Source organism: Nicotiana tomentosiformis, chromosome 1 (assembly GCF_000390325.3).
Source record: "Nicotiana tomentosiformis chromosome 1, ASM39032v3, whole genome shotgun sequence".
Lineage (NCBI taxonomy): Eukaryota > Viridiplantae > Streptophyta > Magnoliopsida > Solanales > Solanaceae > Nicotiana > Nicotiana tomentosiformis.
Window position 1 is genome coordinate 69,643,120 of NC_090812.1, and position 14,000 is coordinate 69,657,119.

Genomic DNA, 14,000 nt, shown 5'->3' on the forward strand with positions numbered 1-14,000 from the left:
TGATTTTCCATAATTAATTGCTACTTGTCATTATTTGTTTTCTGAATAAATTATAATCATTGTATGCTTTGTTGCTTAATAATTTCTTATTAAATGTGGTATTTATTGGAGTATTTTTATTACAATCAAGAGTTATTAATTTTATATTGTTGGAGCGGGTTGCACGCTGTAACGGAAAATAAAAATGAATATATTGGGGGATCGGGTTGCACGCCGCAACAGATTATACTTTAAGTTTATATTGTTGGAGCGGGTTGCACGCCGCAACAGAAATTTATTGAAGAATTATATTGTTTGAGCGGGTTGCACGCCGCAACGGAAATTGATTGAAATAATAATTGGTTATGACTGACGAGTTGGTTTCAACTGTTGACATGAGTTACATGTTTTATTTCTATTATTGTTGTTATTATTACTATTATTGCGTATAAGTTAATGTAAGTGACCTGTCTTAGTCTCGTCACTACTTCGTCGAGGTTAGGCTCGGCACTTACAGAGTACATGGGGTCAGTTGTACTTATACTATACTCTGCACTTTTTGTGCAGATTTCGGAGTTGGTCCCAGCGACGCACTATAGATTTGCTCGGATTCAGCTACCAATGGAGACTTGAGGTATAGCTGCACGACATACACAACTCTGAAGTCCCCTTCTACTTTATTTTAGCTGTGTGCTTTCTTTTAGACAACTTTATTTTGTTCAGACTCTTGTTTGTATTATTCTAGAAGTTCATGCACTTGTGACACCAGTTCTGGGATGATATTCAGACATCGCTAGTATTATAGAGTATTCACTTTATTTCAGACTTTATTTCCTCCGCATTTATTTCTTTGTTATTAATTAATTTAAAATTGTGTTAAATTGGCTAATTATATTCTAACGTTGGCTTGCCTAGCAAGCGAAATGTTATGCGCCATTACGGTCCCGAAGGTGAGAATTTCAGGTCGTGACAGTGTAAACTGTGTACGGACTTAATTCATTCTTAAGTTCCTTTGTCAATAATCAAAACAAAATTTTATTTGGGCCAACAAAACAAAACTTTACTTGGCCAACAAAACGTCACGTAATTGTATCCTTAAATGTTAAATATGAGGTATATAGAAAATGACTGCAGTAGTTAATTATCCTGTGTCAAGAGCACCGTCTGCCCTGGAGCATTTAACGACAAAACTACGTATTGACAAACATATAGCAACATATACTTATTTGATTACTCGCTATGTCCTTAAGTATTTGATATTATAAATATTGGAGAGATAAATTATTATTTTTAGCTATGAATTTCCAAAAACATTTAATGATTCCTCACCGTAAAGTTGTAATACGTAATTCTGATGTGTAGTTTTAAAAAATGTAAATCTTAGTTTAATTCTAGCTTTTACAAAATAAGAAATTAATATGAAGAACAAGCAAATTAATCGGGTCAATTGGTTTTTTGGCCTTTTACAAACTTGTTTTTAGTTTTATGATCCTACCTTTTTTTACACATGTGATATTTACTTTTACACGTAAGAGATCTTTCTTTTACACGTAAGAAATCTAAAAAATATATTTTTTTAAATTCAACATTGTAAAAGGCCTTGTTGGCCTAAAACCTCCAAATTAATCCTCGTACGTCAAATCATGCCAATTTTTATGAAGAACAAGCTAAGGGACATGTGAGCCTACATGGGCGAAATTGGGTTCAATTGGTTTTTTGGCTTTTTACAAACTTGTTTTTAGTTTTATGATCCTACCTTATTTTTTACACATGAGAGATTTACTTTTACACGTAAGAGATCTGCCTTTTACACATAAGAGATCTAAAAAGGTCTTTTTTTTAAATTCAAAATTGTAAATGACCATAAGATACAAATAGCACGCTAAAAATTGCTTGTAAATTCACTAATTATCTCAGTTACTTCAAAAGTTCGGGACAATGATTTTACTGAAATTCACACGTAACTACGATTGAAGTACAAAATCCCCAGCTAGCGATTCTCACCAAAAGTTAGTGCCAAAAATCCAACCCCCATCACAAACAATAATTGAGAACGTCTAACGTTTGGCCGTGATTACTTTTGGGAAAAAAATGACTTTCTAATTAAAAACTTGTTTGATTAAAATATTTCGAAATATGTTTTTACGGTGTCTCAAGATATTCTTTAAGCTGAAAAAAATATTTTTTTCACTTCAAAACCCAGAAAATTTTCAAAAGAAAGTAAACACGGAATTAGAATGGGAAAGAAGAGCCAACAAGTATAATAATACGAAGAAAATTAAAGAAAAAAAGAATTGTCAAGCATAAGGTTTTTTCCACTGTCCTCAGATCACTTAAAAACGAGATGCATAAAAGTGTTTTATATATTGTGTAACATGTCAAAGAAGGATGCGTAAACAGTTTGACCGATCAATTTACAATGAATTAAAGTTTTAAGCAAAATCGAACCACCTCTGTCCTAATCGCCAGTTTTAACTGCAAATTAAAAGACATCAATTCTTTTCTTTTTCTTCTCCACTTGTTAAAAGATGTATTCCCTACGGTTCACTTTAATTGATTTTTGACCCCTTTTTTTGTTATCTACAATATAAGCAGGAGTTAACTTTTTTTTTTTTTTAAAGTTGTCGTTGGAGTAAAGAACCTAAGAGTATTCGTTATATTTCCAACGAATAAGTTAAGATTAATATGATTAATTTTATTGTTAATTAATAATTAAAACTGAATTTCTTAGTATACGTGAAAATAGTTAAAAAATTAATTAAATTGAATATGAGGGAATATAGGCGAAGGAGATAGCCTAGGTATTCGGCTTTACCGATATGAATTTGTGTTCGTAAATGACGTCAAAGAAAATTTCGAGGTTCTGGTTCTTGTCTCGGTCCACAAGAACCAGAAAACTTTAGGAAGTTGTCAACTTCCCATTTACTAGTGTAGTATTTTACGAAGATTTTGAAGTTTCTTCTTTGTTTTTGATTCAACCGAATTTAATGCTTGTCATTTTCTGATTATGAGTTGTTTGGTATAAATACTTTCTAGTTGGTTTCCCATAAATATCTCTTCCTCCATCGAGTTATTCACTTTATTTCTTTCGTGGGTCGAAACAAAGCCACGAGTAAATAAATTGCATGCGTTGAACTTGAATCTCAGAACCGCAAGTCAGCTGTTACGTTTAGGCCTTATTATCAACCACACAAAATGTAGAAAAATATAATTATTGTAAACCAACGATAATATGATAAAGAAAATGATAGAGAAAAATGTAGTCCATCTTTGAGAATTTTGATATGACCCATTATCAAACTATCCATATGAGAAAATCCTTTTTGTCACTAATCTAGTTAATTAGGGGTATTTATTAATTATTATCATGAAGTTTGCATTAAAAGTCTTTACTCTAGCGCTTTATCTTTTTCCTTTTGCTTAATAACGATACCAATTTATTGAAAGCAAGAAAAAGAGGTTTAAACAGAATACAAAGTCGCTGCTAAGTCTTATCTGAAAGTAAACAAAACATATAAAGGAGGAAGATCCCTATGGTCAAGATCGAGTTTGCCCTTCGTATGAATAATCGAGATTGGAACATGATAGACCAAAGTTTAACTTCGTGTAATATCAAGCCATGATGCGAAGTTAGGTTACCGAGCTCGAGACCCAGAGGTCGAGCAAAATAGAGACCGATCAATATCGAGATCGGCTAAGATCAAGGTCGAGCAAAATAGAGACCGGTCAAGATCAAGATCGGGCTAAATAGAGACCGATCGAGGCCTCGATCGAGGAAATCTTATCGAGCCAAAAAACAGAAAGCCGAAATATCCGCAATTGGGCGAGAATCTCGGCAGAAATCACGGCACATATCAATGAGAGGCCAATTAATTAATCTATCATGGTATTTCTTACTGTATTTAAAAATTATATTAAGAATAGGACCTCCCTATTAAATAAATGGGAGTCTGATTATTTGTAAGCAGGATTCATTCAGATTCATAGAACATAAAGCAATATACTATCTTTCTTCTAGTTTTGATATTTAGTCATTTTGTTCTTCTATCAGCTACTCTTCATTCAGTTTGCGGGTGATAAAACTCGAAGGTTTAGACTAATTAATCCATTCGGTTTGCATTCATTTTTTTCACAATTAATTTCGATATTCATTTATATATTTTCTCAATTTGTACCGAATTATACCACATATCCTTAGAACCGCGTATAAATTCAATTGTCATCCGTTTTTCGGGTAAACAGTTTGGCGCCCACCGTGGGGCTAAGGATAATAGTGGTTATTTGATACAAATCTATGTAAAACACACTATTTTGCATTTGCTCTTGGAAGTATCTTTGATTTCAGGCTAAAAATGACGAACTCTCAATTAATACCCCTACATATCGACAACGAATCTGGTCATCAAGGGGAGAACAACAACGAGACGCCCGAGGATGAAAGGCCACCCGCTGACCCCGTTGAAACTCGAGCCGTAGATCCGATTGATGTTAATTCGCATGTGACCATCAAAGCGAACCAATATTCCGGTCCCGAAAACAGCATCCATGGTGGAATCCGATTTGCAGTTCGAAATACCAAAAATATTGGAGAAGACGGGATCAACCTGCGTATGATCTTCGAAATGCTGCAAGCTCAACAGGTGGTGATAGCTCAGTTGCAGAGCCAAACCCAGGCACCGAGCAGGGCCGAGCCCGGTCCATCCCAAGAAGTCACCCACAGAACGGGGCCAGTTGTGTTAAGGTCAAATGAACAAGAATCGGGGACTAACCCCGAAATTATAAAGATGCTCGAGGAGCTGACAAAGCGGATAGAATTAGGGGAAAAGAGGATCGAAGCAAACGACAAGAAAGTGGAAACTTATCACTCTAGTGTTGATCAGATCCCGGGGGCACCACAAATATTGAAGGGTTTGGATTCCAAAAAGTTCATACAAAAGCCTTCCCCCCTGAGCGCAGCTCCCAAACCGATCCCCAAGAAGTTTCACATGCCCAAGATTCCTAAGTATAATGGAATGACCGATCCCAACGAGAGGACGACGAAATTGAATCCGTATTACTAAAGAAATTCAGTGAAACCCTGTCAAAGGGAGCAATAATATGGTATCTTAATTTATTACCTAACTCTATCGATTCTTTTGCCATGCTTCCAGATTCCTTTGTAAAAGCTCACGCCGGAGCCATAAAGGTCGAGACTAGGAAGTCGAACCTTTTCAAGGTAAAGCAAAAAGAGAACGAGATGCTAAGAGAGTTTGTATCTCGTTTCCAAATGGAACGAATGGATCTACCACCGGTCACAGACGATTGGGCCGTTCAAGCTTTCACCCAAGGACTAAATGTAGGAAGTTTAGTGGCTTCATAGCAGTTGAAGCAGAACTTGACTGAGTACCCGGCTGTTACCTCGGCCGATATATATAATCGATATTAATCAAAGATTAGAGTCGAAGATGACCAACTGGGAGCTTCTACCATAAGAGACATCGGTCGAGAACCGAGGATGAACTAGGATCGATACCAACCGTAATAGAGATCGTAGGGGCAACGGATATGGGCACAACTCCGTACGAGGTGAGAGAAGAAGCAATCGAGGCCAAGGCTCTCGAGGGATGATCAACAAGAATGGTTTCAACAGGCATACCGGACCTAAGGAAGCACGGCGATTGTCAGAGTATAACTTCAATGTTGATGCATCCGCCATCGTATCGGCTATCGGTCGCATAAAAGATACCAAATGGCCTCGACCTCTGCAGACCGATCCAGCCTAAAGAAATCCTAATCAAGTATGCAAGTATCATGACACACATGGCCACAGAACGGAAGATTGCAGGCAGTTGAGAGAAGAAGTAGCCCGGTTATTCAGTGAAGGGCACCTTCGGGAGTTTTTAAGTAATCGGGCCAAGAATCACTTCAAAAGCAGAGAGTTCAATAGACTAAACGAGCAAGAAGAACCGCAACACATTATTCACATGATTACCGAAGGGATCAATATTCCCCAAGGGCCAGTGTTTAAACGCACTAAGGTCTCGATCGTAAGGGAGAAGCGATCTCGGGCTTAGGATTACATAACAAAAGGAACCTTGTCCTTCAACGACGAAGACGCAAAAAGAATCATGCAACCCCATAACGATGCACAGGTAATATCTGTACTCATGAATAAGACTCAAGTTAAGCATGTGTTAATTGATCCAGATAGTTCGGCCAACGTCATTCGATCGAAGGTCATAGAGCAACTCGGTCTACAGGACCAGGTTGTGCTCGTGGCCCTAGTACTAAACAGATTCAACATGGCATGTGAAACTACTAAGGGTGAGATAACTTTGCCTGTAAATGTGGCCGGGACCATCCAAGAAATGAAATTCCACGTGATCGAAGGCGACTTGAGGTATAACGCCATGTTCGGGAGACCATGGATCCACAATATGAGAGCAGTACCCTCGACCCTTCACTTGGTTATAAAATTTCCGACACCAGAGAGAATCAAAACAATCTACGGGGAGCAACCCGCCGCAAAGGAAATGTTTTCCATCGACTAGATGATTCCGATATCGTCACTCTCATCGACAAAGGGGTCAAATTCGAAGGGAAAACAAGAGACCAAATAGCAATCACAAACGTCGGCCTCGACCCAACTAGAAAAGCAGGAGTCTGATGAAGATGATGATTATGGTATCCCTCGATCCTTTATAGTTCCCCATGATTCCGACGCTACCAAATCAATGGTCGAAGAAATGGAGCAAATCACACTAATCGAACAACTGCTCGAACAAAAGGTATACCTGGGCACGAGGTTAAATCCCGAGCTCAGGAAAAAGATTATTCAATTTCTTATAGCTAACATGAATTGTTTCGCTTGATCCCATCTTGACATGACAGGGATCCCACCAGAAATCACCACTCATAGACTAAGCTTGGATCCGAAGTTCCATCCGGTGAAGCAAAAAAGAAGACCCCAGTCCGAGATCAAACATGCTTTCGTCAAAGACGAGGTAACCAAGCTTCTTAAAATAGGGTCAATCCGTGAAGTAAAATACCCTGAATGGTTAGCAAACGTAGTAGTAGTCCCTAAAAAAGAAAACAAGCTTAGAATGTGTGTAGATTACAAGGATATAAATAAATCATGCCCCAAGGATTCTTTTCCTTTGCCTAATATCGATCGCATGATCGATGCCATGGCCGGCCACGAGATCCTCAGTTTTCTCGATTCCTATTTCGGGTACAATCAAATACAAATGAGCTCGGATGATCAAGAAAAGACCTCGTTCATCACTAAGTACGGTACCTGCTGCTACAATGTAATTCCATTTGGATTAAAAAATGCTAGTGCCACTTATCAACGCTTAGTGAATCGGATGTTTGAAGAACAAATAGGAAAATCTATGGAAGTTTACATTGATGACATGCTAGTTAAGTCCCTGCGAGCAGAGGACCATTTAAAGCACTTACAGGAAACTCTCAGTATATTGAAGAAATACAACATGAAGCTAAACCCGAAAAAATGTGCATTCGGGGTTAGGTCAGGCAAATTTCTCGGGTTCATGGTATCTAACCGAGGAATCGAGATCAATCCCGACAAGATCAAAGCTATCGATGGCATCACGGTAGTAGATAGCATAAAGGCTGTGCAGAGGTTAACCGGGCGCATGGCCACCCTGGGGTAATTCATCTCGAGGTCCTCCAATAAAGGCCACCAATTTTTCTCATTTCTAAAGAAGAAAAATAATTTCACATGGACCTCGGAATGCCAGTAGGCCTTGGAAGAGCTTAAACGGTACTTATCGAGCCCGCCATTGCTTCACACACCAAGGGCAGACGAACAACTTTACTTATATTTGGCAGTATCAGAGGTAGCGGTAAGTGGAGTCCTAGTCCGGGAAGAACGGGGTACGCAATTTTCCATTTATTATGTCAGCCGGAACTTAGGTGAGGCCGAAACTAGATACCCCCACCTAGAAATATTGGCGCTCGCTTTGATTAGCGCCTCTAGGAAACTAAAACCATACTTTCAATATCACCCCATATGTGTTTTAACAACTTATCCACTTCGAAATATTTTGCATAAACTCGAGCTTTCGGGACGGTTGGCCAAATGGGCCATAGAAATCAGCGGGTATGATATCGAATATCAACCCCGAACAAAAATTAAGTCTCAAATTTTGGCTGACTTCGTAGCTGACTTCACACCGGCCCTAGTACCCGAGGTCGAAAGAGAACTATTGATAAATTTGGGTACGTCCTCAGGAATCTGGACCCTCTTCACGGACGGTGCTTCGAACACGAAAGGGTCTGGGCTCGGAGTCATACTAAAACTACCCACAGGCAACGTGGTTAGACAATCTATTAAAAATGTGAAATTTACTAACAATGAGGCCGAATATGAGGTCATGATTGCAGGTTTCAAACTAGCCAAAGGCTTGGAAGCAGAGATGATCAAGGCCAAATATGAATCCCTCCTCGTAGTGAATCAGGTTAACGGAACCTTCGAAGTTAGAGAAGATCGAATGAAAAGATATCTAGATAAGTTATAAGTAACCTTGCACCGATTTAAGGAGTGGACTTTGCAACATGTGCCTCGAGATCAGAATAGTGAGGCCGGTGCTCTCGCAAACTTAAGGTCATCAATCGAGGACAACGAGCTCGATTCAGGGGCCGTCGTGCAACTCATGAGATCAGTAGTAGAAGAAGGTCACGCCGAGATAAATTCCACAAGCTTGACCTGAGATTTGAGAAATAAGTAGATAGAATATTTGAAGGCCGTAAAGCTTCCCTCAGATCCGAAAGAATCTAGGGCCCTGCGCACGAAGGCAGCACAGTTCACTTTGACCGAAGATGGGACTTTGTTTAGGAGAACGTTCAATGGCCCATTAGCAATATGTCTGGGACCGGGAGACACCGAGTACGTTCTAAGGGAAGTTCACGAAGGCACTTGCTGAAATCACTATGGTGCTGAATCATTAGTTCAAAAGGTAATCAGAGTCGGCTATTACTGGATCGACATGGAAAAAGATATGAAAGAGTTTGTTCGAAAATGTGACGAATGTCAAAAGCATGTGCTAATGATTTACAAACCCGGGGAACTGCTCCATTCGGTTTTTTCACCATGGCCATTTATGAAATGGGGAATGGACATCGTCGGCCTCCTTCCATTGGCACTAGGTAAAGCTCAATTTATTTTGTTTATAACTGACTATTTTTCTAAGTGGATTGAAGCACAGGCTTTCGAGAAAGTTAGGGAGAAGGAAGTCATCGACTTCATTTGGGATCACATCATATGTCGATTCGGGATGCCATCCGAAATTGTGTGTGAAAACGGGAAACAGTTCATAGGTAGCAAAAGTAACCAAATTTCTCGAAGATCATAAGATCAAAAGAATCCTATCAACACCTTATCATCCTAGCGGGAACGGGCAAGCCAAATCAACCAACAAAACCATCATCCAAAATCTTAAGAAGAGGTTAATCGACTCCAAAGAAAAGTGGAAGGAAATCCTACCTGAAGTTCTTTGGGCATATCGCACAACCTCAAAATCCAGTACTGGGGCTACCCTATTCTAATTAGTTTATGGCGCTGAATCTCTAGTACCGGTCGAAGTTGGAGAGCTGATTATCCGGTTCCGATATGCAACAAAGGAATCAAATAACGAGGCCATGAATACGAGCCTAGAACTATTGGACGAAAGGCGTGAAACCGCCCTCATCCGATTAGCTACCCAAAAGTAACGAATCGAGAGATACTACAATCGAAGAACTAATCTTTGATATTTTAACGTCGGGGACTTAGTGCTAAGAAAATTCACCCTCAACACCCGAGATCCTAATGAAGGAAAATTAAGTCCGAATTGGGAAGGACCGTACCAAATTTTCGAGGTCACCGAAAAAGGATCTTACAAGCTCGGAACAATGAATGGGGAACAACTACCAAGTAATTGGAACATATCCCGCCTAAAACGGTACTACTGCTAAGGTACACTCTGTTACAACCCATATTTTCTTACGTACGAGTACATCGTAAGTCAATTGATGTAAGCTCAGAAATGAAATCATATTTGAAAAGTTTACAAAGTAAGTTAATCATGTTACCTCAGAGGTTACAAATATTGAAGATCATGAACAACAAGTACAAATATGGTTGGAAGGTTCAGAAGCTAAAGGAATTGAAAAAACTAATGTTTCGTCAAAAATAGACAAATTAGGAATGTTATAGCATGTATTTTTAGAGTGAGACCAGGGTGTTTAACATGATAAGGAGGTTATGTTATGAGTTATGTTAGTCGTATGATAGTCGTGTGTTATGTTTTGAAGTCAAGCGAGTGGTGGAACAAAAGTCGATGAAAGTCATCACAAGTTACGTTCATAAGTTTTACTGAAACTTTGGGTCAATTGTAACTGCCATTTTCTCCAAATATACGTAGAGTTATGGGGTGTTACACCCACCAAATTAAAGATCTATGAGTCTATTTTTCAACGCATTAAATCGTTTGTCAATACGATATAGGAGTAGAGAGATATGGACATTTTTACGAGACTGGACAGACTGTCACCTACTTGCTTAAACGATAATCCAAAACTAGGCCTGTTCAGGTCATCCAAAAATGGGCCAGTTTAGGTCATTCAAAGAGGCCTTTTTAAAGGCCTATCCCCTTAATATATTAGGCTTATAATAGGGCAAAATAACCAGACTTAATCTCTGCAAAAATCCTCCCACAAATTTCCCACAAACCCCAATTGATTTTCTCTCCCTTTCAAGTTCTAATTGGAGGTAAAGCCTAGAGTTTGAAGAACCAACATAGGAGCCGAGTTATCCAACAAATAAGGTAAGTTTACTGCTCTCTTTCATCCATTTTTTTCTGCTGTAGATGCATAGTAAGTCGTTCTATATTTGTAAGAACTCACGAGACGGTGATTGGAAGCTGTGAGTTCGAGTTATTCACTTGTAGCAGACTGTTTTGTAACTATTTTATGGTGCTGTTGGGCTGCGTGTTTTACTATTGTTTTGTGGAGTTTTAGAGGAGGAAGGGTGTGGAGAAATGCCACATAAATGCATGATGTTGGGCTGGTCGTTCAGCGTAACATTTTCGGGTTGTTGATACTACTACGATGGTTGTTTTGTGTATGAAGAGATTGGGGTGTGTTGGGCTATTTTGTAGTATTGTGTGGTGTACATAAGGTTGGAAAATAATGTATATATGTTTTTATTGTTGTTTTTGGCATTGTTGGTGTTATCTTGAATTTGGAGGAAGTAAGGATTGTAGGGGAGATGCTGTCCATTTTAATACAAAATAAGCTTGTCGTTCGTTGTGTGTTAGTTGTACAGAACCCAGTCGAGTTCTAGCTTGCACAGTTGCTCGGTCTTCTTTATATGAGCATATCAAAGAGAGGCAGTATCATGATCCTCATTTACTTATCCTTAAGGATACGGTGTGGCACGGTGATACCAAACAGGTTACTGTGGGGAAAGATGGGGTTCTGCAAATGCAGGGTCGTATTTGTGTGCCTAATGTGGATGGGCTTCGTGAATTAATTCTTGAAGAAGCACAGCATTCCCTCCTCAGACGGACGGGCAGTCCGAGTGTACTATTCAGATCTTGGAGGATATGCTCCGCGCTTGTGTTATAGACTTCGAAGGATTGTGGGATCAGTTCTTGCCCCTTGCAGAGTTCGCCTACAACAACAGCTACCAGTTGAGCATTCAAATGGCTCCCTATGAGGCATTATATGGTAGGCGGTATCGGTCTCCAGTTGGGTGGTTCGAGCCGGGAGAGGCTCGGTTATTGGGCGCAAACTTAGTACAAGATGTCTTGGATAAGGTTAAGATTATTCAGGATCAACTTCGCACAACTCAGTCCAGGCAGAAGATTTATGCCGACCGTAGAGTTTGTGATGTTGCATTCATGGTTGGAGAGAGAGTGTTACTACAGGTATCACCCATGAAGGGTGTAATGAGGTTCGGAAAGAAGGGCAAGTTGAGCCCTAGGTATATCGGACCTTTTGAGATTCTGGAGAGAGTGGGAGAGGTGGCTTACAGGCTTGCGTTGCCACCTAGTTTAGTAGCTGTTCATCCGGTATTCCATGTGTGCATGCTTCGAAAGTATCACGGCGATCCGTCCCATGTGTTAGATTTCAGCTCTGTCCAGTTGGACAAGGATTTGACTTACGAGGAGGAGCCGGTGGCAATTCTAGCCCGGCAAGTTCGCTAGTTGAGATCAAAGAAATACCTTTCAGTTCAAGTGAAATTGAGAGGTTAGCCTATTGAGACAGCTAATTAGGAGTCCGAGTCCGATATACGGAGTAGATATCCCCACCTTTTCACCAGCCAAGGTACTTTTCTATGTCCGTTCGAGAACGAACGGTTGTTTTAGAGGTGGAGAATGTGATGACCCAAAAGGTCATCTTATGTTTTAGAACTCAAATCTGCGCTCTTAAGCCGTAAAAATCTCATTTTAACCTCCTCGATTTGCGTGCGCAGTCCGGCAGGTTTTCAGAAAGCTTTTATGTTGAAAACTAATGAAAATAAGATAATTTTACCTTAAAAGTTGATTTTAGTTGACTTCAGTCAACATATTTGGTAAACGGGCCCGGATCCATTTTTTGACAGTCCTGGTAGGTCCGTATCGAATTATGGGATTTGGGCGTACGCCCGGAATTGAATTCGGAGGTCCCTAGCTTGAGTTATGAATTTTTGATGAAAATAAAAAGTCTGAAAATTAATTATTTTTAAGAATCGATTGATGTTTGGCATTGTTAGTACTGGGTCCGTATTTTGGTTTCGGAGTCCGGTACAAGTTCATTATGATATTTAAGACCTGTCTGAGAAATTTGGTGAGGAACGGAGTTGATTTGACGTGATTCGGACCTTCGATTGAGAAAATAGAAATTTTAAAGTGTTCTTTAGAATTTCATTTGATTTGGTGCTAAATTCGTAGTTCTAGGTGTTATTTTGGCAATTTGATCATGCGAACAAGTTCGTATGATGTTTTTAGACTTGTGTGCATATTTGGTTTGGAGCCCCGAGGGCTCGGGTGAGTTTCGGATAGGCTACAGGGTGATTTGCACTTTGGAAATCTGGTATTTTGCTGCAGCAGGTGTTCTGGCATGTCCTTCTTCGCGTTCGTAAAGGTACTCTCGCGAACGCGAAGAGTAAACTGGACAGCTGAGGATTTCTTCTTCGTGAACGCGAAGGCTTGGTCGCGAACGTGAAGCGATGGGGGCGGTACCCTTCGCGAACGCGACAAGCCCATCACGAACGTGTAATAGTTAGGCATTGGGGAGGGGCAGACAGTTTTTTTCTTCATCGTGAATGAGAATAATGACTTGCGAATGCGAAGACCAAGGAAGGGTAGCCTACGCGAACGCGAGCTCTATCTCGCGAACGCGAAGGCTTGGCAGCCCATACACTTTATCCCAAATGGGTTTTTTTGGGCAATGTTTTTAATGAGGCAATAATGAATCGTGCTAACTTAGAATCAAGCCCGATTACGAATCGGAGATCCATTCGACATTATCTGAGGTTCCTTTGCAATCAACCTCGAATACTGGGGGGCTACCCTCGGATACGCGTTATCTTCTAATATCAACTCTAGAAAGGAAACTACTTCATAAAAGGAGGATCTCGAGAAAGAGGATTTATTGTAAGGGTCAAACGGTCAAATCGAACCGTGCCCATATAGATTGCTCGAACCCTATTTCTGTCACGACCTAAACCGATGGGCCGCGACGAGCACCCAGTGCCTTACTCAACCAAGTACCAACGTTACATATGTCTCTTATCGTACTATCATTTGCAAATAGGCCAAACGGCCATAACTCGTAATGTATAACTATAAGTGGGAAAGCACTGTATCAGTGAACCATCTTTCTTAAAACATGAATACATATGGGCCGTCAAGGCCTCTGATATACTGTACAAAATGAACCTCTGTCTACAAAGCCTCTAAAGGTATTTGACATCAAATGGGACAGGGTACCGGCCTACCCATAAGTATGTAGCAAAATTCTGACACGATGACTCATAGTCTCGACTACACTCC